The 24823-nt window shown below is 35.5% G+C and overlaps 1 protein-coding gene across 26 annotated transcripts in view; it reads right to left on the reverse strand.

Annotated features, from left to right (window-relative positions):
* The window catches only part of TENM3 (teneurin transmembrane protein 3), a 1293899-nt gene that overhangs the window by 965326 nt on the left and 303750 nt on the right, over positions 1–24823 (reverse strand). For 25 of the 26 annotated variants that reach the window (XM_088163549.1, XM_088163550.1, XM_088163547.1 and 22 more), the window contains one exon: positions 7196–7262. The exons of the other annotated variant lie outside the window; for it this stretch is intronic. The gene's annotated coding sequence lies outside the window, so the exon portion shown is untranslated. The remainder of the gene's footprint in view (positions 1–7195; positions 7263–24823) is intronic. 26 annotated transcript variants of the gene reach the window in all.

Consider the following 24823-nt stretch of genomic DNA (forward strand, 5'->3'; position numbering starts at 1 on the left):
ACATTCTGTGTCTTGCTCTGTCTGTGTAACTTGGTTTAACTTGGACATTACAACTGATCATCATTCTCAGACAGCAAAGAAATCCCTTGTAAAAAAATCTTTCCAGTTTAATGTTTTGATAAGCAGGGAAACAGTTAACAGTGCCTCAATTACCAGCTTTTCACATAAATCCTCCACAGAATTCCATACTCGGAGTGAAAATCCTGCATTTAGCAATATCTGTCTCCTGAGACCTTTTCCCTTCTACTTGACAATTAGCTTTTCCCTCCCTGAAGCTGCTTTATCTTCCTGGTTATTCCTCTTCTTTTGCATTGGGAGTTGGTTTGTTTTTCCACTGGTATAGTATTTTAAAGTTATTTGGTATACATGGATCTTCATCACCTCAGAAAGAGCTTATTAGATAACACACAAAATATTGAAAACTCGTGGACCTAAACAACTGTACTATAAAAGCATATAATAGTCAGTGCATTGATGATCTCTCACTTCTGCAGTTAAGGCAGCAATTATGCAGTTGCAAAAGTTAAAGATCTGTGTTCCAAGGCTGCTAAAAGACAACCCAGATTATTCTAAGTGGACCCTCTTATAGTGAGTTCAGTCTTGTTTACTGTAACAACAGTAAGGGTCAGTGGTAGAAATACTGGAAAAATAAACAACTTGATGTTCAGCAAAAACTGCTGTTCCTCTCCATATTTCAGAAGACTGTCAGCATATTCTGCTTTTCTAATATTTGTCTTAAGACACAATTCTTAGCTCTAAGACAAAAATGCAAAGAAACAAACAAGCATTTGGAAATTATATGTATTAATAAATAATGTATTTTACAGACAACCTAATATCTAGTTTAGCCTCTGAATTTTTCAGGTAAATTATAAACCATTGTTAAACTAAACACACACTGTTGCAGTGTATCCCCAAACACCATATTAACTGTTAAAGAAGGTAGACTGCCTGGTGCAAACCACTGTCAATATAAAAACATACCAGCAATTAAAGAATATTCTAGAAATAATTTTTAGTTTGCTAAAAACTTTAAGTTAATAAGAATAAGAAAAAATACTTCTTAAATTATCTCACCTAAAACTGTAATGCTTTTGAGAAATATCAGGCATACTTGGTTTGCAATTTACATTCATATGTAGGTATTCACATTAACTTTCATTGATATCTGCATGCACAAGCTGTTGATAAGCAGCACCTTATGAAAAACTCCATTACTTGTGGACAAAATCCAGTACCCCTCACCAGCTCAGTAATGCAAGGTCATTGTAATTACCTCCTCCAAACTTTATTCTCCCCTCTCTGGCACTAGTAATCATGAGGACACTTTGAAATGCTGATGCAGCATTATATTGATTTATTTTGAAATATGCTATATTTAATGTTAACCATTGGAACTGCATATTGGATATTTGCTGAGGTTACCTTTAAAATGACATACTATGAACAAGAAAGTCCCCCACACCTGAAGGCTTCATAAGCAGTCCTGTTACAAACTGGAGAAAGTTACAAGCAGTTTCTAAAAAGTCTAGCTATTGGGCTAGTTTTTCAAATCAATCAATCTATCCATAAATCAGTAGCTAGCAACTATTTCTTCTTCCTAGTGAAGTTAGGGACCTTTGTGCAGACCGAGTGCAGGCAAAGACACTGCTTTGTACTTTGCATCTCATGCTTTGTATTACATATCATCAAAAGCCAACTGTCTTGTCTGATCCCCTGATCATGCATTTCTCCATCCATTTGACACATGCTAAAAGGTAAAATGCCCTCCATCAGATTAAGGTCACAAAAATATTCCCAACTCTGAAAAAGGTTGAAAAAGTGTAGACTGTTTTACATACAACTATTGGAATGCTCTAGGGAAAGCATCGTCAGATGATCTGAAGAGATCAAAATCTCATAATCTAACTCAACACTGTGGCTAATAGCTGAGCATTAGAAATGACAACTAACACATTGTAGCATGATTCCCAAAATTGTCACTCTATAACAAAGGGCTTCCAGAAGGGAAACGGCATTTTATATGCATTTTTGCTACAGCAATCTGAAATAATGTTTTTTAATTTTTTTTCCCTGTGGTAATAGTCACGTGCAGTGAATCAAAGGTCTGCCTTGCCCAGCAAATTATCTTCTCCCCCTCCCTGCTATTTGGCCTAAAGTAGATGCCTGGCAAGTAGATATCAGAAAATATACATCATTCTTGCCTCAGTGCTTTCCCAACAGTCATTTTCATTTAGAGCCTTTTCTGATTTGGAAATGTTTTCCGGGGTTGAATTTTGTGTTAATTACCTCACAGCTCTTAGGGTAAAGTTTCTTTTATGCTAATTAGCACATGGTAACAGAAGCAGAAACTGATATTAATTTCAAATTTTATAGCTAATATTATGAATGCAATACATTTGTGTCCCATTCAATTTTGCAGCCAGCAGTGACTTTGTTGGTACAATATGTAGCCCTTCCCAAAACAATGTCTTTCAGAAATTTCAAATGATTTATATGTTCCAGTCTTCCTTTCTGTGACAAGGGGAAGATATTTTGTGCAAAACCAGATGAGTTGATTTGTAATAGCAAATTGCTTTTATGTATAAAATTATGAGGAAGAACATTCAAAATATGACTTCCATAAAGCTTATTTGTTTATTTACAGAGTAAATTGTCCTCTTACATAGGGCATTTGTCCCCTAAATAAAGGGCTAGAAGCTAGCTCAAGTCACATGCAGAAAGCAGCTGCATCACTAATGTATTATCAGAACACGAAAAGACACAAGTGTTTACATGGTGGAGTACTGGATTGTAGAATGGACCTCCTTTCAGTCAAATGAAAAGTGAAAAAGGCTTACAGAAGAATGAGCTGCAAGGACAAATCACCTCATTCACTCCCATTTATTAGAAAGAAGTTCAATTTTAAAGCAAAGAAGAAAAAAAGTCAGAATGGTTGACAAATCTGATACAGCCTTCAGGCCATAGATGGTCACTACGTAATCTAGAAAGAAGCACCTACATCAGAAATACTTTAAATTAGCAATCATACAAGAATTTATGTTGTGAATGAGCTGTAAAAATACACTCTCAGTAGACAGGAAGATATTATCTCACTTTGTGCAGCTATCATATGCCTCATCTCTCTACCTCTAGATGGACAGACAGGTACACACAAGTATGTTTCATACATGCCAGACGCAGTCCTCAATGTTTGATTTCCTTTTCTAGAGTTAGCTGAACAAAGTACAAGAGAACTGGCTAAAAATTGTATTCCCATTAGAACATGAATTCAGTTCTCCTAAGGCTGCTAACACTTTGCTCTCTATCCCATTAAAGTTGCAGCAAATGAGCAGCTTTTTGAAGGAAACTAAGCCAGCAGCTAAAATAATCAAGGTATACATGAAAGCAATAAACCAGAGGAGAATAAGACAGAAAGATATTACTACAATTCTGATATTTAGACCAACTGATCTTCTAAGAGTATCTTTTATGCTTGTATTTTCTTTGATCTACCAACAAGCTTTTTGTTTGTTCTTCCAGCTTAATGTGTTCTCTGCTAGATGAAGAGCTTTTACTTATGACTCATTGCTGGAAGTAACCCTTGAAAGCATGTTTCCCAGACAGTCATCATCATTTTGATTACATGCCAGCAATGCTTCTTTATGCAAAAAAGGGCTAAACTCACCATATCCACAAGCATACCACACTTATCTCAAAGCTCATCTAGTTGAATAGCCTGACAGGCTCTTTTTCAGTTACTGCTTTACAAAACTCTAATTTATGTGAATTAGAGTACCCCAGTTATTTTATATGTAAAAGTAAAATAAAAAAGTGGTCTCCAAAATTACTTAATTTACTGTAATTGAAGAAGTTTTTATTTAAATATAGAAGCATTCTAATTAAGGACTCGCGTTTCTGCACTCTGGCTCTACCTGTATCAACAGGCTTTTGAACTGTACAAGCACAATAGATGGGTTACTCTGGAAGACAGAGGAAAAAAGCACTGAAAACATCTAATGGATTATTCAGTTTCCTAATATTTTAGAGATGTAAAGAAGCACATTCATGTCAACATCGTGACTTTCATATTAGCAGCTCTTCATCCTTGAAATAATCTTTGTAATTTCTTACTGGTAAACAAATCAGTACTTAAAAAAAACCCAAACAAACAAACCAAAAAAATTCCACAAAAGTTATTTCCCCATCCTCTGACTCAAGATGAGCAAACCAAACAAAAAAAACCAAACCTTGACAAACAGAACTGAGAAGTGGACATATTAAAAAAAAAAAAGAAAGATAAAAAGGAAATTACATCAGCTATTAGAGTTATCAAAAGGGACAGAACTTCAAAAATTGAAGATGCAAGATGAAATAAAGATTATTTAATCAATTTCACTAACATATTGCAGTATTGATAAATTGTATAATTTTAAATGATGTATCTATCCAAATTCTGAACTTTAATGTTTCCCTTTCCAGGGAATATAGTAATTTTTCTTATTTAATTTTTTCTCTTTTTTTTTTTTTTTTTTTTTTAGGTTTTTTACTGATCAAACTTCCAAGAAGGCACCTAAACCCACTGAATTTTAGAGACTTAGATTACATTACAGTTTACTGCTTTCCCTTCATATTTCAATATAAGGCTACTGCTTCAATCAAAACCAACTATTTAGTTTTTTCTAACATATTGAAAATGCAATATCCCATCTAGTAATAAGCCTTCTCTAGTGAAACTGTGACTATGCATATGAATGGTCATCTATAGAAATGCCCAGATAATGAGCTCCCTGCTGCTCTTCATCTCCTTCAAGCCATAGGGCATTTCTACAAAGGCAAGAAATATAGCTGGTCACAGCAAACATAAATAAAAGTTACTCCTAATTAGAGGTGCAATTCTCCAAATGGCTTTTCAAACAACATGTGCTAGAATAGCTTAGCACTCAGGATAAAATACACATGGGCTTCTAGGTATAATCAGAATTGGTAAAAGAAGTGGACAGAATAGCTTCACAATTTATTCACCATCTATTATTTTGCACCATGTGATGGACGTTAGAATATATTCTTGAAAAGGCACCAAAATATCAACGCATAATAGGATTTTTTAAAAATTGATTCTTTCCTGGTAGTAAAATAAACATTTCAGTACTTTATTTAGGATAGCAATGGAATCCTCCCTTTTTGTCCAATTGACAGAACTTCAAGCGATTAAGCAGAAAATAGATCTTTCTTTGCAAGATCAAATACTACAAAGTTTTAAAATTCATTTGCCCCTCTGCTGGAAAAAAAAATATAATCTCTACTTCTAGCTGACACTACCTTCTTTGACATTTCTTCACTGCTTAGTTGAGAAGAAAATGATATGTGTTGGCTCAATAATATCACAGCATGTGGGGACAAATAGACTGACCAGTTTAAAATAAAAGCACATATCAAGGAAAAATAAAACTAAAACAACAAAACAGTTTGCCACAAAGCTTTAAAATGAAAGCCTAATTCTTCCTATTAATTTTTCTAGAAATCAAATCCCAAGTTTTCTTTGGAAGACACCTAAAAGACGATGGAGGTTCCTCTACCTCCAGTCTCATTTCAGTTAAAAAACCCCAAAACCAAAAACCCCAAGCCTGAGCACCCTCAATATTTCAAAAAGTAGCATCATGTGATGCAGAGGAACCATTTTTCTCCACAGAGAAGACTGTCATCAGAAAGAAATTTAAACAAATTTATGATGATCAGGAGAGACAGTTTGCATTTATGCAAATATTTATACAAAATCCTTCAAAAATAGTCCCCTGCTTTCAAGTGTAACAGACCTCCAGGAGTAAATAAAAAGTTCTAATATCAAGCCCTATAAAAAGAAATTGACCAAGGAAAAGTTATAAAACATTTCATAAAATGCTGCATCCTACCCAGACCAAGATCTTAATTTTGCAAACTAAAGCTGATTCTCCCTTTATGATCACCAACTCTCTCCTACTTAAAAGAATAATGAAAAAAATGATTCAACATTTGTGTCAACTTGTATATACACCAAAATCACTGGAGGTAAGTTGATTTAAGAATACTCAGCATATCTCTTTCTTAAAGGATTTAATTAGATCTCAGTTCATTGTACCACAGCTTATAGAGGTGGAAGATCATATAATTGTTTTTGATAACTCACAGGTAGAGATGAATTTAGGAAAAGAGGTAAGGGACTCAATACTACATTCAAAAACATATAACCAAAACTAGTCTTAACACAGCTTTGTAAGGACACTGATTGTTACAGACCCGTTGAAATACTACAGGGCTTACTCTTCTGATCTCGATCAGACATTGCCCCAAGCAATGATGTCCTGAGGTCATAAAAGCCCTCTAGCAGCAGCACACTCTGCTTCTGAGTGCAAGACTGCCTGTCTCCCTCCAACAATCCTTATTCAGTATCTAATGAAAACTGAAGGCAAACTGGAAGCTAATAAAAGATATAACCTTCCTAAATCAATCCCTTGGTAAACACAGCAACTGATATAAATTTACTTTTATATTCAATCTTACAACAGGTGTGTTTCAAAATTAATTTACAAAGGACATAAAGGCTTAATGTGGACAGCAATTGCCAATTGTATTGTTTTACATGGAGACTGTTAAAAGCTGTTAAGAAGAGCAGTGTCTGTATGACAATGAAGTCCTTTTTTAAATTATTGTTGAAGGCCACTTATTTTTAACCCTGGCTGCAAAACCTCAAAGCAATAACCTAAAAATAACCTATCATGAACTACTTTTGTACCTTTGCTCAGTCTTTCAGAACACTGACTCGTTCTCCAACTAAACACTAATTTTCTTTTCTGGTCTCCTGTTATCCATTAAAATATAATAAAACTCTTTAAAAGGTATAGTAATTCTTCCACTTCAGTTTCTAATAATTTTAATAACTTCAAAAAATTGTTTCATCAACACAATTATGCTCATTCAATGAAAACACTTGGAACTATAGCCAACTACAGTTGAAACAGATGCCTTTACTCCAATTGGGTTTTCCTTCTTGTGAAGGACAACTAAATAATCTGAGCAAGAGCCATCTGATCCACTGAGAGAACCTACTTGCATATTTCAGCACTGGCAGTATAGTGGGTGGTCATAATGGCTTCCTGGAAAACATTTAAAGTAAACATCAAACACTTAGAAAGAAAACTTCTTCATTAAAAAGAAATTATAACACCTAAGCACTTACTGTTACTTCCTGCCAGTAGAATCTATGTTCTCCACGAAAGCATGCCGCTATAGTTTGAAGTTATTGCCTGTTAAGAAGTCAAAGCAACATAAATATATTAATTTAATATAGAATAAACTTTGAATTGCAAAAGCTAATAAGAATCTTTTCATACTATAAATAAGAAATATACCCACAATAGCGTCTATGTCTTTCCCCACTCCCCTCCCCACAAGAATTAAGAATCACAAAGGCAGGACAAGTGAAATTTGTGTCTTTATAGACACACTGCCACCGAATGAGCTAACAAATTATGCCTTGGGACCAAAGGAAAAAATTCACAACATACACAAACAAAAACATAATGGAATGAAAAAGAAGCTCTAATACATCTTAATACTCTACCAGCAGACACAGATTACTACAATATGGACACTTTCACTTATAACTGGCAAAATAAATAGGACCAGATACTAAGGACATGCATTAGATATAATTCTGCTGACTTTTTAATACATTGAAAATGAGATAATGGTATCTCCAGTTTATTCCACTGGACTTATCAAATGTATCAGAGCTGAGAAAAATTTAAATCTCATCACATTGCCAATGGTCATTCTCATAGATCAGATACAGCAAGTGATTAAATAGGATAAAAATAGTTTCCTACACTGATATATTCTAATTTTCACATAAAAAAGAGGTTTGCAACAGAAGAAACAAACAGAAAGCCAAATCAAAAAGCATTTTTCATATGATTTGTTCAATCTTACAGGTAATCTTACTCGTCTTTTCCCTTCCATATATAGAAATATCAATTTCTAGTAAATGAAATAACAAAAAACATCAATTGTGTTACATATTGACAATTTCAGGTCTTTAGAATTCATGAAAGTAGCTAAGTCCACAGATGCTTCCTAAATGAGAAGTTATCTCTGAATTCTTAATGTGACTCCTTAACGTGCCACAGCAGAATGAATAAAACATGTCCATGTGCCCTGAGCTATTGAGATCCTACAACTGTAGAAACAAAATAAAGATAAAAAGTTGTCACTCCAGATTATAATGATACTTCAAAGTAAATATGTATTTTCAATCATGAAAACATCTTAGTTTCAACTAGTGTCCCATTTCCCCCTTCTCCATGGGCAATTTCTATGATTCTTTAAGTAGAATTATGTTTTGTTTTAAATCTTATCAGTATTTTACATATTTAGTATGACATAAAAGCTGACATTTAATACTAAAGGTGAGACACAGATATCCTGCAATAAGAAACCTTATTTGCAGGTTTATCAAGAAAGTATTTATTGCAGAACTACCACTTTCATTTCATGTGGCCTCCAGATCAAAATGGGGAAAAAGTAAATTATACCAGGAGACCTTTGGATAAAAGACAGCAAACAAGTTTAGAGCAGCAGAACTCTGGGCAAGTATCAGGAAAGTTGCATGATAAGATTAAAAAAAAAATCATAAATTGCTCAACACTTGCAACAAAATTCTTTGGTTTCTGTCATTTTCTACTTCCACTGTTAAAAATATTAGATAAAATATTTAATAATATATATATATATATTACCCTTGTGACTGTCTCCATGTGGAGGAAGGGCCTGATGCAGTGTGTCTGCACCTCTGAACATATACCTATATAAACACACACATACATATATATATATTTATACACACACACACACCAATTGTACTGACACCACATCTGGACTCCTGTTTTCCCCCTCACAGAGAAAATTTGAGTTCTACACCAAGAGCAATATTAATTGAAGTGCAAATTTTAATGACAATCTTAATATTACTGACCAAAGGCACGAATACAATTGTACCTGTAGGTGACTGACCTAATCATTAAGCAATCAGAGGGACAAAACTAAGCTAGCTAAAATAATATCCTGAGTAAACATCAGTATCAGTACATAGATTTTGGAATTTCAGATTAAATTATCTTCTTTTTACATTATATAAATTATATTTATTATTATATAAGCTCTTAGATGTAATCTCCAAATACATTGGAGTATTAATAAAAACCCCTAGATCACTCATGTAAGCTACATTTTCTAATTTGCTATGTTTAAAAGCAACGTAGATAATATGGCTATAAATTAATTTCTTCTTTACCATGCAGTAACTGCTATTTCTACACAATGCTGACTCTAAATACTACATTTTTCCTTTCCCCTTTAAAAACCAAATCAAAACCAAACAGAATGGTAAACTCATCGAAAAGTTTGTTGATAGGTTGAGGATATCTGAGAAGAATCTTTTAAATCAAAAGTGCTCCATTTACTTTTTTTTTGAACTATTTTTCATAAATTTTATAGAACTTTCTGTTTAAAGAGAAAGGTTAGTCACCAGCATATTTTGTTCCTTAGGTATTTTATTCCTTTTTATTGATTTTTAAATTAAATAAGCAGATGTGGATGGCTGTTTCTAGTCAGGTGGAAGGCAAAGAAAAAGCACAACCAAAAAATAACCTTTAAGAACAAAATCAAATATGTAACTTCAGAATAAGAATTTACTCTTTTTATACTACGTAAAAATCTAAACTGTTTGCATCTTACAGCACAACAAATCTGTATATTTGATCACAGTAACACTAGCAATGAAAACAAAGAAAAAAGCAACACAAACCACTCTAAAAAAAAAATTGGTCCATTTCCTCCAAAACAAATCAGAAAATAATGCTTCATCAAGTAAGAAAAGCAAAGCAAACTATGGGAAATTACAGGCTGAACTGTAAGAATTTAATCTCATTTTAAAAATCCATGCCTTCCAAAATAATTGCTTTTCATAACTAATGACAATAGAACCTGTGCAACAGAAACTGTGTGACTACTGGAGGTCTGTCTGCTCTGAAGAAAGAAGAGATCAAGTATCAGCAATTAATTATTAGCATATCCAGTCAAGTAATGAGCTACATTTTAATCTTTTTGAGCAGTTGTATCAAAAATTGCTCACATACCACATAATGTGGAATGCTGAGTGCAATGTAAGACCTGCAATGTGCTGGCACAGATGCAGCAAGTAGTTATTCACTGGCAAGGCAAATGGAAATGATGCATTGCTCTAATAGATACATACATTTGTAAGAGACTGAAGCAATGTTTATTTTAATTAAATGGCCAGACTATTTCCAGGATAGAAATTAACAGAAAAGAATTTAAAAGACTGAAACATATCGATGAGATCTGGGCAGCCTGAAGAGGAAAACTGATTGACACTCCTCCCTGTCCCTTGCTGACTAGGGAAGAGTGGCCTCCTGGAGATGAGGGGGAATTTCAAAAAGAACCTCATCCTGACTATACCAAAAACTACTTATTGATTTTTACATTTTATTAGCTTTTTAACTAACTTGCTCATTCAGAATATAATTGAAAAGTATTCTCATTTTATTTTACCTTAACAGGCCTGGAATTAATTTAATTCCACAACATCCACATGAACAGCAAGACTTTTCTCACCCAGGGAAGAGGTAAATCTTCAGATTACAGCAAGTGAGCACATTGAGAAACGTCCTACCTGCCAGGTAAAGCTTCCACTTCAGCTTAAATGCTGTAGAGCTACAAAACCCCTCGGTTTCAGCTCCCTGTGCTAGCTAGAGCCAGCACAAGAGAGACTAGAGCAGGAAGAAGTGTCTGCCAGTGACTGGTAATTATAAAGGGCTCAAGATACCAAACTGCACACAGCAGTCTGCTCTGACAAGTTTGAAACACACTGCAAAAGACAAGAACTAACCACAGAATAATCAGTTCCTTTCTTCATGTCTGCTACTGTCAGGAGCTTGCTAGTCCAGTATCTTTTGACAAGCAACCTTTTTAACATGTGAGCATAACTTGCTATAAAAACATACACACAAAATCATGCAGAATAACCATAAGTACATTCATATAAATTCAAAGTTGTTAATCAATGATATATTAATTCACATTTAGTCTGAAGAGATGTTTAATGCTGTTGGGAGATCCCATTCCATAACAATTGTATGAGCACATTTAAGAACAAAAGCAGAAAAAAATCCTGCTTTAAGGAACATTTAAGGATGAACTATATCTAAAAAGCAGTAATAAAAGCAGATAAGAGTCATTGAAAGAGTTCTATAGAAATCAGTTTTTATATAGTGAATCATAAAGAGGTGAAACTTTTTTATTATTCACAGGCAATTTATCACATTTATATCAGCAACAGTACATTCCTAAGTGATAGGACACTGAAAGGAAAACTTCACTCTATTTCTGACTCAATACAAGCCTTGTGCTTCAATCATAGTTTGCATCTACTCATTTAATACAGTCCTTCAGTCACAGTTCATTCACAAAAGCTCAAAGAGAGGGAGAGCAAAAACCTGAAATTACTGGTCAAACACTCATGTGTTTCTGAAAATACACACACTGGTAAATGGAAACAACTAAAACTGAACAAACAAAATCAAGTAAACTGGACAGAAAACCATACATTTTTGAAGCAAACTGCTATCTATAAAAAGGCTTGGCAAAGCAAGCACATCCCTCGTGGACGTCTCCAGCAAACTACAGAGAAATTCAGTCCTGAAGGCTATTGACTCCCAAGTCATATATTAGCACAAAAATCTCAGTATAGAACTGTACCTGACCTAACAAATCCTGCACTTCAGGGACAAAGCTTATATTACTGCATGCCCATCACATCACTAAGGCAGATGTATTATCCTTATGCAATATCATCCTATCATGCTGCACTGCACAGAATGATCAAGATGCAGGAATTGAAACCAGCAATGGCACACATACCCACACTACCTTCCACTGAGGGGTATTGCTATTATCCCCCTGTGTTGGGGTGTTCTTTGTTTTGAGGTCTTTTGTTTGGGGTCTTTTCATTTTTTGGAGGAAGGACAGATTGCCTTTGTTTGGTTGGTTTTTTTTTAATAATGTAGTACAAATAAAATCTAGGAGTCACCTATACCAGTAAGCATAGCATAATATACCACAAAACAGTGCACCCCCTTCCTTTTTTCCCCCTCACTGTCCCCTAAACCACATCTCCTGTGTACTCATCTGCTACTGAGAGCGTGTGAACTACAGTAAGGACCAGGTTTATTGCTTGTTTCTTTCCTGGGGCTTAATCTTTTAACCAGTACTCCATTCCAGAAGGAATCTTCAGGGAACAGCACTTCCAAGATTGTAAATTAAAAGAACCTGTTTGGTCCCAAGGTCAGGAGCCATTAAATTGCCCGTGGTGGGCTGGTGCTGGTGGGATGCCAGGTGCCCACCAAAGCTGCCCCTCCTTCCCTCAGCTGGACAGGAGCAAGAAAATAGAATGGCAGTCTCATGGGATGAGCTAAGGTCATGCATTGTCTCTCTCACTGCTTCCTTCTCAGGGGGAGGACCCCTCACACTCTTCCCCTACTCCATTTTGGGGTCCACTCCCATGAAGTAGTCTATGAAGTATTCCAATATGAATTCTCCCCAGAGACTGCAGTTCTCTGGGAGCTGCTCCAGCATAGGTCTCTTCCATGGAGTGCAGTCCTTCAGGAAGAAGGGTACACCATAAGTGCTCAGCACATCGCAAGACCTGCCAGGAACCTGCTCCAGTGGGGATTCTCTCCATGGGTCCAAAGGTTTGCCAAGAGCCTGCTCCAGCATGGGTTTCCCACAGAGTAGCAGATTCCTTCAGGCATCCCCCTGCTCTGGTGGGGGTTCCACCACAGGATAGGAATGGATCACTGCTCCACCCCGACGTCCATGAGCTGCAGGGGCACAGCTGTCTCACCATGGTCTTGACCTCAGACTGCACAGGAATCTCTGCTCTGGAACCTGGAGCACCTCCCACCCCTCCTCCTGCACAGCTCTTTCTTGTTTATATTCTCATTTCTCTCTCAGCAGCTCCATCTTGGAGCTGATTAGCATTGGCTCTATGAGATACATGGGAAGCTTCTGGCAGCTTCTCACAGAAACCACCCCTGTAGCCCTCTCCCTTCCCACACTTGTTTAAAAAAAACAACAAAGCCGTCCAGCACTACTTTAAAAGAAAGTTTTAAAATATTGATGATTAAATAATTCTTGTGAAAAAAAAAAAGTTTCTACTGTATAGGTTAGAGATCTATAGTGTGTCATTTAAAATAGGGTTACAGGAAGCAGTGGCATGGTTAGCAATAATTAGTGGAAAATAGGAGTCAGAAGAAGAAAGTTCATCTTTTAAAAGCAACAGAAAAGAACATATAAAGAAATTTCTCTTTCACTTCTCATCTATCTGACATTTATAGAAGTGTTCCTATGCCTTTGGAAACTTGATTTTTCTTTTTTAGAGAGTCTGAAACAAGATTTCTTACAGAAAAACTAATTGGTGTGACCCAGCTTTCTGTGCCTACCAGTTGTTTTTAATAACTTCCAAAGTCATGGACAGAACTATGATTTGGTGTTTTATTTTATCACTTAAGCTGCCTTTTAAAAGAAATCCAGCTTACAGTTAGCTTTTTAATTCACACTATTTCAGGTTTTCCCCCACCCTTCAGCTTTTCTCCCACCAGGAAAATATTTGTTGGTCAAGTGTCTTTTACCAGACTGAGACATCTACTTGTTCTGAAGTTTCAGTTGGAAATTCTGCCCATGAAAACCACCAGTTTCTGTAAAAAGACTAGCTTCTTGCAACTTTTCAAATAGATTTCTTTGCTTAGGCTTGACTAAAGCAGTCTAGCATTTCATACCTAAATGAATTTCAAGTGAGTCACAGGAGAAAGCATGGTTTGGTAATTGGTTTCAGCAAGTACAACTGGTTTGCTAGTAATTAGAAGACCTTTAAAAGAGAACTGGCAAAGGACGTCATTCTTTTTCTTCTCACCTTAACAAACTCTCACTGAGAGATACATAATAAGAACAGAACAAGGTAAGACAAGAAGATGAGATGTGGGAAAATGGGAGTAGAAGGTAAATGACACAGATGGAATTGGAAGGAGAGGCAGAATCAGAAAAGTTAAAAGAGAAAGTGCCCAAGGATAAAGACATCAAAATGCGTGAAAAGCTAAAAAATATAGGATAATGAAACAGTTAGGCAACAAGACAAAAAATCGACTGGAGTAGGTTTCAGCTGGAAAGAAGTGTGAATGTTACAGGGCACAGCTTAATGCAGTGTAAGAGTAAAAGAAAGCATGGTAAGAATAGTAGCTGCAGAATCAAGCAACAGCAGCAAGGCTCCTCATGCTTCATCTACTTGTAAAGGCTCAGAACTTGCTAATCTGGGAGAAGGGAACTGTTCCACAGAGCTTTCCAGCTGGGGAAGGGCTCTCCTCACATCACTCATTCACAGCTATGTTCATTATTGTAAGAATACTGCACAGAGTAGCCCAGCATAAGTTACAGAAACATGGACTTTCGCTTCTGTAGCTCACCCAGCAGCACATCTGCCTGTGCTGCTTCTCACTTGCAGTTACTTTATTCCCAAAACATTTCTTGGCTTAACAGACCAAGCTTGCAAGCAGTTATCACACTGTGGCAGAAGGCACTACTTAAAAGCACCTTGCCTTTCTACCCACACTGACTTCCCCTCTTTGCCATGCCCAGTATTTCAGTGCAAATCTCCATCACCTGCCTCAGACTGCACAAAGCCAAGAATGTGTTCAGAATGCTCCTGTCCTGAGGCATCTGTACGAGGTATATGTTACTTGCCAGCATATTTTTTTTTGTCAAGATCATCTGCAGTTTGGAAAAGCAGTGTTTTCCCCTCTGCCAGGGCTAGTAGGGGGAGACAGGGCAGAATGAGGGAAGATGCAACCCCCTCTAAGATTCTCCAGAATTTATTTTACTAAGCTTAATTCAGCACTTGGATTTATCATCCAGGCGCACACCTACCTAGCTCCACAATATCGAGGTTTTCTTTCGTCTTCTGCTCCACACCTTGGAAGTGCTTTGCTGCTCACAGGAAATCTGCCAGGTCACAAAATGTGTAGCCCTGGTGTTTTTAGCTGACTTTGCAGGAGTGAGCATGAAGGCTTATTGAGGATTCTTTTCCCTCCTGGTCACAAACACCTATTCTTACAGTTCTTCAACGAGCAGAATCTGATGCATATGCCTTCCAATTCCTTTTCTAAATTTCTCCTTTTCTTCCCTGCTAGTTGAGATTCTCCTCCATTTTGTAGCCATCTCCACAGAACACTGATCATCTGTAACTATGTCATCTGCCTGTTAGTTCCTAAGGAAGGCTACTACTTTGCTTCATTTGTTTTCAGAATGTAGTGGACCTCATCTAAAAATATAAAACAAAACCCTAAGCTCTCTAGAGCAGCTCAGGCCTCATCCTCCTCCAGCTAAGAGAGCAAACTCCAGAAGTGACCTGCTGGCCTCAGGGACCTCCCGAGCTGTGCTGGGAACTGCCCTTCCCAGGTGTGCTCAATCAGCCCTGATCAGCACCTGCTACTCGCCCTCCCTCTTCCTGCACCAAAAAAAAACCCCAAAAAACAAAAAAAACCCAAACAAAACCAAAGCAAAACAAAAAACAAAAACAAAACCACAAAAACCAACCAAACAAAAACAAAACAAAAAACCAAAACCACCCGACAAATAAATAAAAGTGAGATTTTATGCTTGATTTGCATTGCAAGCACTTAATATTGAAAAGATGTTGTTAGTGTTGCAATAAGCATTTTGGTATTGTGAGCCTGTTTTCTGTAGCAGAGAAACAGTTTTCCTAATCTTTTGGGAAAGGTAATCTCATGGAAATTAGCTGCAGAGTGCATCCAGCAGCAGGAGCTGCAGAGATTGCTTCTGTAGTTATCAAGATATTATGAGACAATGATTTTTTCCTCTGATGTTGAACTAATTCTAAATTCTGAACAATGATCTGGAACAGGTTTTTTTGTCCAAACTGCAATTCTTTTTCCTCCTTTTCTTTTTCTCACATCTTTTAGTTACTTTCTAAATTCTATTTTCATCATACTTTTTCTAGTTGGCTTTTTTCCCCCCCTGCACATATTACTGAGTATCAAACTATTTACAAAATTAGAAAAGGAAAAATAAAAGTATATTTATTAAATCCTTACTCTATTCATGTTTCTTTTAATTTTAGCAAGCCTTTCGTCACCTGGGTATTTACACTGTCAAGTTCTTTTATGTTATTATATAGCAGACAGGAGTGCAATAGCAGCAGAAATATAATATAAATAGTTTTGTGCTATTGCTTTTCTGCAGTTATTTAACACAATTATTACCAAAGTAATAACATTAATGTCGATCTCCAGATGCTTTGCTGAGAAAATTGAGACAATAATGAGAAGCACGGCTTACAATTAAACAATGTGAAAATTTATTGTTGAGAAAGGGTTACAATAATGACAGGGAAAGATGCAGCTTTGCTTATCACATTAATTTCCTTTGCTTTGGAGGTAGGAAGGCTGTGGTTTCAGATGTTACTGGAGTTACCAATAGGGGAATTAGGAGAAGCTTGATGCATAGACAACACTAAGGAAGTGCATTCATTAATGTGGTAAGCTTCTTATAATGATGCTTATGATGTAGGCTTTGGCTTATTTTAGATTAGCCATGCACTTAACTCCCTCCACAAATACGTTTTTGTTCATCCATATATACTTTACTTCTGTAAGATAAAGAAACAGACTGGCTTCTGTCTGTATTTTCCCAGAATCTTTGAAATGTCAAGTATCTTTCTTAACTGTTAGGAAAACAAAGTTAAAAAAAAAAAAAAAAGCTGAAGCTTTGCTTCCCTGTCAATGTCACTTATGTGACAGTGTTTAACTTTCCTTTTCCTGAAGTATTCAGAGAAATTGGATTCCTACTTTTTCCTCTCTCAGAGGTCCAAAAGAAAATGAAAAATATTTGCTAAAAATTGCTTGAGTTCAGAATTTATTCATGATTCTTGATGAAAAGAACTATAGTTGCAAATGTCAGTATGATACAGAAAATCAGTGCAAATAGTTTTACGTTTTGTAAAGTAGTTGCCTTGTCTTACGATCAAACAATTCTGAGTATTCATAGGAAGCTTTTTTCCTTTTGTACGTAATTATATCAAGAAAAGACATTTAAAAAATATATGCTGAAAATATTCAAGATGAACATGGAAATATGTTTGAACAAAAAAACGAGGAAAAGGTAATTCTAAGTGTTTCTCAATAACATGATGCTTACACATGTACTTGCCACCAGTTCTGCTTTGCTGTCATTTTGTGACCAAGTTTTAGCATGCTGCATCAACACATTACTAGACAGAGGTTTAAATTGGCTATCACATAATCTACTTTTATTATTTTGGTCATGTCCAGCTCTGCTTACTTGACTTCATTATGCATTTTCTAGGAAATTATTCTTATCTCACTTTCTAATATCCCATTACAATCAGAAAATTCAATAAAGATTGCTCTCTTATTCAGATTTAATGGAAAAAATAAAACCAAAAACAAACCAATAAACCCCTGTTTATGTTTTCTAAAGTATTTTATATAAATGTTTCTTATTATCAGTTCCAGTGAATGTTCCTTTATGTTACACAAGATGCAACATTGCCTCTTGCATTCCATTGACAGGGAGGCATTTATGTTTTTAACATTTCTCTTTTTTCAGATCTATAGTGTTTTTCAGGATTTTTTTTCTAGCTCCTGTGCACACTACTCCAAACAGACTTACTTCAAAATCTCTATAGTTGTAAAAATCGTCTGAATTTACTTTTGAAAATTAAACACTGCTGGTAAAATCGTTCAATGATGTTTCCTTTCAAATAATAAAGGATACTGATGATTATTTTTTAATGCTTGAGATAAGATTAGTGACTGCAACTATAGTAACACAAGTTCCTACATCTATCATGAAAATCTCCCATTACAGAGAATGTTGATGAAATGAACAGAAGTCTACAGGCTGAATAAACATTACCACTAACATGCACGCAGAATTGTGATACTCTCAATATTTTATGAGATTGAATAGAGTTTTTTATAATAGCTCAGTTGTCCACCGTAGCCATTAATACCAACTATGCAATCATATTCTGACTGGACATAAAATAATATTAGTTGAGGGCTTTGCTTACAGAGAAAAGTGAAGAATCAGTTCTATGAACTTTGTTGTTATTATATGGAAATACTCTCTATTTGCATTCTTATCAACTTCCATATGATAAAAGTAATAATTTTGCTTTAAAAATAACAGTATGTAGTTTGTGTATTAAAGAAAGACTGAAAAGAGAGAAAATAGAAAAAAATACTTGGGTAAGCAAGTGAACAATTCAAGGCGTGATTATTGTAATGAGAAAGTTTCAAGACATTTGCACAATTTTAGTAAATAAAAATATGCCAAAGATCTTAGTTCTAACATCTGAACTTTAGAAAAGTGCTTCGCAATTTTTGTCCATTTAACATGATTTGAAATTATATTGTATGCTTTAGAGGTGCTTTGGAGGTAATTAGTGAAGTAAGTAATGCAAAGGTAATTTTCCTAAATGCTGTATTTGCATTTATCCGAAGTGTAAACACTTCTTTTTAAATTCTGCAAATTAAACTGCCTTTGACAAAGGCTTTTCTGCAAAAATGTGTTTTCTCACACTCAAAAGAATTTTTATCATAAACTAAGAATTCTTTTTGCTCTCTCAATATTTCCCCCCTCATATTTTTCCTTCTCTAATTTTTACAAAAATATTAGCAAATCTTAGAAGAAAAGCATGAATTATTATTGCCACTGTCTGTTACTAGGGAAAATATTTATTAAGTTTTAGAAGCATTATTTTATAAAAGGAAATATGTAAACAAAATGTCTCTATATTTTAGTGTATGTTCTCTGGAGTAATTCTGGTTGAGTGTTTCCTTGCATTAATTCCTCCTCTAAACCAGATGGCACTATTTTATTTCACACCCAACCTTTTGAATTCAGTAGCTTTATTCAAGGCACTCTTATTTGGCATACTTAGAAAATATGAAAAGCTAGATCAAATGCATTCTACTCCTTTATTTTTAAATGCCTTAATTATTAACTTGAAAGCAACTTTTATGTTCAAAGGCTGAAAGTTTTTAAGGAGCCTTTTAAGGAACATCAGCTTCTTAAAAACAGAGGTCACATCTTGAGAGTAATTCAATTTAGGTATCTAATCCTGGACTCAGTCACAAGATGTCAACCAATTGCTTCCACATCAGTAGGTTAAGAGGTACCTGCCCCATCAGTTTTGTCAAAGAACAGAAAGGATTCTGGTAAGCTAAAGAATTGTTCTGCTGCACATCATGTGCACTGAAACACCGATGCTCAGGAGCACAGGTCTTTATCAAGATGTAGCAGCAGTAGATTAATTCAGGTTCCAGCTCCTTACTGTATCCTATCTGAAACACACTGAGTAGTGGTTCCAGTGTCCTCTCTGAGTGTTGCACTAAAACTGTGTGCAGCCCTTGTCAGGTGCACCCCAGAAATGTGTCCTGACCAGGTTTCATACACATTAATGGTTATTTAATCTCATGGCTTGACTGTGGCTGCACCTCTTCAGGAGATTTAGCCTGTGAATCCTTAGGGATTAGGGAGCCTGACATATGAATGCTGTGCAAGTGTGGTCACTAGTACAGGCTTAGAACCTTAATAAAGTATTGTGATTTTTTTCTTTAGGAATATATCAAATTATTATATGGTTTCCAGGCAAATCTTTAAAATATCCGAATCTTTCAAATTCATCATAGTAAGCAGAGTCCATGTATGTTTTTTCCTTTTGAATGTGAAAGACCTACTTAAGATAGGTATCAAGAAGACAGATGAATGATCAGGGGTTTTGAGGAACATCATTTAGCAGAAGATGATCTTTAACAGGTCTCTTCCAACCAAACCAACCTTCCAACTCAGGCCATTCTATGTTTCTGTGGTATTAAAAAATGGTAATTCTCCTAAACTTCCTGAGTATGAAAATGGAGAATAGATAAATCCTAAATCCTACCAATGCTTTTCCTAAAAAATAAAAAGATACTACTATGCTTAAAAAATTACTATCCCTCACTGTCCAAATTGACTGCTAGGGAGGCCATTTAAAAAAAAAAAAACAACCCCAGGAACATGTGAACCAGGGTGAGTCCTTCTTTTTGGTAAGAAGTCTACCTCATAAGTCTGTTTTCTCTATTAAGACTTCTTCCTAAGTAATATAGTTTAGAATCATTAATATTCAGTGTCTTACAAAAGCAAACCAACATCAGTGTTGTATGCCACTTTACTCCTTCGCAAGTGCATGATAAAACAACGTAAAAACCAAGTCTGCTAAGAGGAGTCAACAAAGAAAATAGAAAATTAACTTTGATTTAGTACAATTAAGCAAAATCTCTTCCTGTCTGGAAGCGCTTATTTACACCCATGACAGTTCCTTTATTTGTTTCCAAAAGAATAATACATTCCAGCCATTTCCTCCAACCTCTTCAGAGCATTCTTGTGCTGACAGTAGGATTCAGAGCCTTGCTCAGGACTCAGAGACCTGGTAAATACAAGCTGTGTCAACCCTGCTCGGTGCATCTGCCCCAGCTGAGTGAAGAATTTTGCCCCCACCCATATGGGTAAAGGTTAGCAAAGCAGCCTGGTGCACCCACACAGGGACCAAGCTGTGCTGGTGGCACAGCCCTGCATGCACCCTGTGCTGCACTAACAAAACCATCATCCTTTTGTGTTCACCTTTGCAGCTCAGTACGGCCACAGGCTGTAAAGGCAACACTGCAATCTACCTCAGGCTTATTTCTGTAACATAAACCATAGGACTGAGTACAGACAGGCTCTGTGGTGGTCTCCTTGCAACAGGTGTCAACTAAACTATCTTGGAATAGGTTAGTAAGCCATGCTGAATCCTCCCTAACGTGTACATCCATAGGTATCTAAGGTTCTTTGACTTGATAAAACACTGTTTCTAAGCACAGCACTTCAACGTGAGAATGTTTTCTCGGCAGGGAATGTTTTCTGTAATCAGGATTCAGGCTTCTTATGGGCTACAAGGGACATTATCACCTGTACAAACACAGACATTTGTGAGCACAGTCCTGCTTATCATGTTTTGTTTTGTTTGTTTGAGGTATTTTTTCCATTGTTTGGAGGGAGAGGAGGGTTGTATGTGTGTTAGGTTTGTTTTGTTGTTTTGGGTTTTAATTTTCTGAAAGTGCCTATCTTTTTATCTCAAACACTAAGGGAGCAAGCAACTAAAGGAAGCAAGTCTCCTATCCAAGCCATATGAGCTAATATCCACCAATGCAGCAAAAATATTCCTCTTTTTCTCTATGGCTCAGCCTTTTCCATTCAGTTGGGTGGTTTCTGTCAAACTTAGCTCACTTTGGATTGGGATAGAGCATTTTGGTTCAAACATATCAATCTCAAGGATGATGTAAAAACTTATTAGCAAAATAAAAACAAAGAGAACAAAAAGACCACAATTACCACCCAAAAAGAAATCAAGGAGAAAACTGTTATGTAACTAACTTGTTTAACAAATAAATAAATACACATTTGTACTACTGCATTTTCTAAACCAAGGATATGGATATCCTCTGGATTCTGAATATGACCTTTGCTCTGTGCCAATGAGCACTTTTGGAAAAAAAATAAGAAATTATAGTTTTCCTGATATGTCAGAAAACTTTCATATTTGAGACTTTAATTACCTTTCTTCTTTAAGAATAACTGGTGGGGAATTGCACACTTGTACACCCACAAATCTACCAATATATTTATTTCTTATCCTCTGACTACTTGAAAAAGTTGAGATATTTCTTTCCCTTGTCAAAAGCAATATACAAATAGTGGTGCATGTCTTTATACATGCATTTAGAAATAATAAACATAGCACACACACACACATTTGAATGTTTCTGTTTTATTAACTTTCCAAGTACTGAGGTCACACAGAAATATAAAGCCACCTTTACATCTCATAATTGTCTGTGATCTTTGTTCTTATATAAAATACCACAAGAGCAAATAGGAAACATATGGGCAAATAGAAATAAAAAACATAACAAAAGATAATCATAAGAAGCATAAAAATATAACAGTGAGTGTGATAAGCAAAAGAACAAATCTAAGCAAAGAGAAGAAACAAATAAAAGTATAGGTACACAAAATAGGAAATTAAGTACAAGTCATAAAACCAACTGGAAGATTTTGAGAATGGATTAAATAACACAAAATATGACAATAAAATATAAACCTGTAAAACGGAAATGGTGAGTAGCAGGAATTATCCCAAAAGAGATTAGAACCAAATTTGAAATCAGGATATATTTGTATTTCTGAAGTAAGTTTAGAAGTAGTAAAATCAGGGCAACTTGACTGCAGCTGATCTTGGAAATAATTGGCAGAAATCTTTTGGTGTTTCCACCCCTAGCATTCAGTTATTCACCTTTGATAGTTTCTCACAAATTGAAAAGATGACCCAGTATATCAAAAGCCAATAAAGTACTATATGGCCAGGAATAAGGTCTCTTAACCAGTTCAGGATATGCTGAAGCAATTATGATAATGGCTCATCATTAAAATTATTCTTCTTTTTTTGAAATGGTCATAGCTACAAACAGCTTATGATTACCTGAAAGTAGCGAGCCTTCAAAAAAAAAAGGGCAAAAGTGTTATTGTTTAAGCAGTCAATTGAATGTTCATTGTGCCTTTTATCATCACCCTTTCCCTGCCTCAGAAGGGTTATTTCCTTATTTGTCACCTCATTATTATTCCACAGTGCAAGGTTCATTGATTACAATCAGAAGAGGAACTTACAATGAAGTAGATTATTAGTTTTATTCACAGAGGTGTCTAGACTTGCAGTAGAAGTTACAAATAATATCCCTAGGCTTCTGAGATACAGGATGGCAGAAAATTGCTTCATATTGCTTAATTTGGAAACATTAACATAATGGAAGACAATCAATAGATTCTAATAATTACAGCAAAACCACACAATTCCCACAAGTAAACATGTGCTTTGTGTGGTATACAAATAGCTATCCTGTAAAATGCATAATTACAATCTCTGTAAAGCAACTCATCAGAAAACACAACTATCTTGTTATGCTTTTGAGGGTATTTCAAAACTTCATTCTCTAACACCAGCAGCATTACCAGTTAAAACAAGGTCTAAGAGCAAACAATAGCAAGCAGGAGCTGAGATAGTTCCCTCTTCAGGTACCTGGATGCACTGAATGAACTTCTCAGGAAAACAACTCCTAAACTCTGTACTATTTGTAAAGAGCAGAAAAAGAAAAAAAAAAAAAAGTTCTACAGGGAATTCTTGGACTTTGTAATGGGTGGAATTCCCTCTGCACTTAGTGCTGATGGATGGCTTCTGGAGACATCTCCCAAAGAAAGGAGAGATGGTTTCTCATGCCATTAAAAGCCACAGAAACATCTCGATAATACCTTTCTGTATTATAAGACCTTACAGTGTCAGGGATGAGTAACAAATTATCCAGCCTTTTTCATCCAGTGCAAAATCTTTGCATCTCCCGTATTCTTCTCACAGGTACCAAGGACACTTAGTGCTTTTATATACTATGAAGTATTACTTTATTATGAAAATACTGCTGGAACAGCCTAGCGATAAAAAGACTCGCCGAAGTACTCCTAATTTTGATGAACTGCAGTTCATCAGAAGTTACAATGTCGCTAAAAATAGAGTACTGTGTTTTATCCTTTATATGTGAGCTGAATGCTGAAAGAGTTCTGGAATGCACAAGCCTGACCAGCTTCAGGACACATTAACAGAAGAGACACAGGAAGAGAATTAGGATTTTGGCTTACAAGTGCATACCACAGAAATGTTTCTTCCAGGCCCAGATAAAAATCTTCTAAATGTGTGAGACTATCCACAAATAAATGTACCCAGGACTCATGTATCTATGCTGAAGGCTTTCTCTCAGTTTATAATGTAGCTGTTTTTAGGTTTGATCTATAATTTAGTCAGTCATTTGCCTTACTGGCAGAACTCCTGTGTGGTCTATACGCTGTCAGCTCTCACAACATAAATGGATTTAAAGATGCTAAACAGTTCTTTAAATACAGATAAGTTAAAATTCAACGAGATATGTAATACACCTGATTTAGGAAAGCAAATCTGAGGATGAAAGTGGCAACAACTTTCCAATATTACAATTGAGCACAGTTTTGCTTTGGTCACTTTACTGCTGTCATTTTCTGCAGTTTGCAGTTATTTGATCTGATAAAAACTTGGTTAAGGATTCCTCTGTCCACAGTATTCTAAGCACTGTCTTTACCTCAGCTAACATATGTATGTGGATGACCCAAATTCCTTCAAGTTCTCAGTTTTGCAAGGGTAAAATCAAATAAAAATAAATTGTTCATTATTGAATTTAAAAAAAAAAAGAAAAAGAAAAAGAAAAAGAAAAAGAAAAAGAAAAAGAAAAAGAAAAAGAAAAAGAAAAAGAAAAAGAAAAAGAACAAGAACAAGAACAAGAAAAAGCCCTAGAAATGTAACCTTTTGACTTTTGATTATAAAGAAAGGAACATTTAGATTTGAATCCTATCTGCTGTTATTTGAAGTAACATATTAACACTGCAAAGAAGTTTTGGGTTTATTTTTTTTTCTGTTGTTGTTCTTCTTTGGTTTTTGGTTTGGTTTGGTTTCAGTTTTTTGTTGTTTGGTTGGTTTTTTGAGGTGTTTTTGGTTTTTTTTTGTTTTTTTTTTTTTTTTTTTTTTAACATGAACCAA

Source organism: Sturnus vulgaris, chromosome 4 (genome assembly GCF_052056855.1).
Source record: "Sturnus vulgaris isolate bStuVul1 chromosome 4, bStuVul1.hap1, whole genome shotgun sequence".
NCBI classification, from domain to species: Eukaryota; Metazoa; Chordata; class Aves; order Passeriformes; family Sturnidae; genus Sturnus; species Sturnus vulgaris.